Source organism: Chrysochloris asiatica, unplaced genomic scaffold, assembly GCF_000296735.1.
Source record: "Chrysochloris asiatica unplaced genomic scaffold, ChrAsi1.0 scaffold00155, whole genome shotgun sequence".
NCBI classification, from domain to species: domain Eukaryota; kingdom Metazoa; phylum Chordata; class Mammalia; order Afrosoricida; family Chrysochloridae; genus Chrysochloris; species Chrysochloris asiatica.
The window spans coordinates 7,186,580-7,190,271 of NW_006408673.1; positions in this window are offsets into that span (position 1 = coordinate 7,186,580).

The window sequence follows — 3,692 nt, forward strand, 5'->3', positions numbered from 1 at the left end:
TTTACAGGGCAGATCATCAGTTTTACATTCAACAAATTGTACACCTTGTTTCATTACAATGATTACAATACCCTTTATGTACCATCACTTAGCAGTATTTTTTTCTATTCACTTTAGTTTTTTTAAACACTCAGGCATATGTAATATTTTACAGCACCAAAGGGCACATTCTGCAAGCCTGCCTCCTGGCCACTGGCTCTTAGTCTCTCACTTCCCATGAATCTAGAATCCTCAGCTGCTCCCTCTCTCCATATCCCCATCTCTGCCTGCATCTTTGGTGTTGCTACTTCTCTGGATAAGGTCTCTCATTCTGCTTGTGCTCTTCTCCCTTAATGATCCTAGGGTCCTCTGTTTCTGGACTGTAAGATTAACCACTCCCCTGTTTTTGTTAACAAAGCTTCTACCTTTACAATTGTGAGAGCTGCAATTAGTCATGATAACGGTTACTCATTATTGGATCATAAGAATCTTATCCCCATCTCTTTTCACCAGATCCATCTAGACAAGATGAAAACTATTCAGAGGAGACTCTTTTTTCCCCATACACTATTAAACTAAGTCCCCCTTGAAACCTTGTAAGCCAGTCACTTCATACCTTTATCGCCCCCTCATTTTAGGTAGCCAATGTCTAAGTTGCCCATCCCTATCCATATCAGCTGGATCCTTTACTCTCAACTCTAGACCTCTGTGGCTATGTCCTTGTCCATGGGCTCAGGTGTCTCCAGGTCTCACCATATTTTGGACCAACCAGCCCTTCTTTTTCTCTCTCTCATCTCCAGGTCCATGGGAGTCTATGAGATGTGGTTGAACTCAGCCCATTTCTTCATTGCTCCCTTTTCCCGCTTCTACTCACCAGTAGACCAACATGGGCAGAAGCAAGCTTACATGCCTGCTCATGTGTTCCCTTTGAGGTTCAGTGTTAGAGGGGGGTTTGTCCTGAAGGAACTTGATTGCTTGCCTTGATGGCTTCCCAGGGAACAACTTCCTTGTTCTTGTAGTAGCCTGTTAAACTGCCATTTTAGTTTTGGGTTTTTCCTGATGATCTTTCTTTGAAAATGTGTTTTCTGTCACTCTAGCTGTTCCAGGCTGGTCTGCTTTTCCTTTCTAGTAGGAATGTCCCACCTCAGAAGGTTCTGGATAAGGCTCAGGATTCCACCTAAGGTCCTATACTCTTGTAGTGGTGTTTTATAGTGTTCTTTGCATAGATCTTTTGTTTCTCTGGTTAAATTTATTCCTAAGTATTTCATCTTCTGTGTGGTTATTGTAAATGGCATTGTTTTCTTGATTTCCTTTTCAGAGCTCTTTTTATTAGTGTGAAGGAATCCAACTGATTTTTGTATGTTGATTTTGTACCTTGCCACTTTGCTGAATCTTTAAATGAGTTCTAGTAATTTTTTTGAGATTTTCTAAGTATAGGATCATATCATCTGAAAATAAAATTTTACTTCTCATTTGCCAATTATAATGCCTTTAATTTCCTTTTCTTGTCTTGTAGCTCTAAGACTTCCAGGACAATACGCAATAGGAGGGGTGAAAAAGGTCACCCTTGTCTGGTTCCTGTTCACAAGGGAAATGGTTTCAGTTTCTCTCCATTGAGAGTGCTGTAGGCTGTTTGTTTTGTATATGTCCTTAATTTGTTGAGAAATTTTTCATCTGTTCCTATTTTGTTGAGTGTTATATATATATATTTTTTTATCTGAAATGGGTGATGGATTTTGTCAAATGCCTTTTCTGCCAAAATTGATATGACCCGTGTTGGTTCTTTTTTTCATTTATGTATACGGTGATTGATTGTGTTTTGTTACATGGATTTTTTTTTTTTTTTTTTTGGTGATATTGAACCATCCCTGCATATCTGGTATGAATCCCATTTGATCATGATATATATTATTTTTTGATATGTTGTTAGAGTCTATTCACTACAATTTTGTTGAGAATTTTTGCATCTAAGTTTATGAGGGGTTATTGGTTTATAATTTTATTTTTTAGAAATGTCTTTGCCTGGTTTTGTGTCAGGGTTTGCTTATTTCAAAAAAGGAATTCAGGAGCCATCACTTTCTATATTCTGTAATAATTACAATAGACTTGGTGTTAGTTCTTCTCTGAATATTTGGTAACATTTACCAGTAAAACCAACTGAGCTTGGACTTTTTGTTGTTGTTGTTGTTAGGAGTATTTTAATGACTTGTTCAATTAATTTTTTTGCTATAGACTTGTTCAAGTTTTCTATTTCAGCCTGTGGTTTCAGTAGGTCATGTGGTTTTAGAAATTTGTCCATTTCTTCTTGATCTTCAGGTTTTTTAGAGTGCAATTCATAGTATTCTGTTATTATGTTTTTTATTTCTATTGGTTTTATTGTTACATCACCCATATAATTTCTAATTCATGTTATTTATATTTAGTTTTTTTTTCTTTGGATAGATTTGCCAATGTTTTGTTTTTCATTAATCCTTTCAAAGAACCAACTAATTGACTTGTTGAATCTTTTTGTATTATTTTTCTATTTTCTATTTAATTGATTTCTTCTTTAACCTTAGTTACTTATTTTCTTTTGGTGACTGTAGGCTTAATTTGCTGCTCTTGTTCTAACTATTGGAGATGTTTGGTTAAGGTGTTGATTTTTGTTCTTTCTTCTTTTTAAATAAGTACATTTATTGTTATAAATTCCCCTCTGAGCACTGCTTTTGCTGCTTACTAAATGATTTGGTATGAAGTGTTTTCATTCTCATTAGATTCAAGGAATTTTTTCTATTCTTTTTCATTTTTTCTATTACCCAGGAGCTTTTAAACAGGGGGTTACTCAATTTCAATTTACTTGATTTTTTTTTCTCCTTGATTTTGCTATTGTTGATTTCTAGTTTTATTGCGTTCTGAGAAGATGCTTAGTAGCATTTTTATGTTTTAAAATTTATTGAGGTTTGCATTGTGGCCTAACACATGGTCTATTGTGGAGAATGTTTCATGTACACTGGCAAAGAAGGTACATTATGCTGTTGTTGGGTTGAATTCTCTGTAAATCTATGAGATCAAATTGGTTGATTGTGTCTTTTACTTCTTCTGTGTTTTTGTTGAGTGTCTTTCTAGGAGTGTCTTTCATCAAAAGGAGTATATTAAAATCTCTATTATGGTAGAGTTTTGTATTTCAACTTTCAGTTCTATTCATTTTATTTGTGTGTTTTGAGGCTCTTTCATTGTGAGCTTAGATATTCATTATGACCCCTTGTTCATAAAGGTTATGAGCCTTTAATCATGATATAGTATCATTTTTTGTCTCTTATGTTGGTTTTTGCCTTAAAGTCTATTTTATGAGATTAATATTGCCATTTCTGCTTATTTTTCTCTGCCATTTGCTTGATATATTTTTTTCCATCCTTTGATTTTTAGTCTATTTACCTCTTTGCTTTTAAGGTGTGTCTCTTGTAGGCAGCACATTGAAGGATACTATTATCTTATCCAATCAGTTGCTCTCTGTCTCTTGACTGGTGTGTTTACTCTATTAATATTATGTGTAATTATTGATAGATATGAATTAATTGATGTCATTTTACTATGTGTGTTTTTGTGGTGCTGTTGGTTTCTTTGTTCCACATAATTTTCTGTGCTGATGTCATTTTATATGTGGGTTCTCTTTTTAATTTTTCATTGTTATTGTTTTAATGCTTACAAAATCTTTCTGGTTTTCTTGTTTTTAT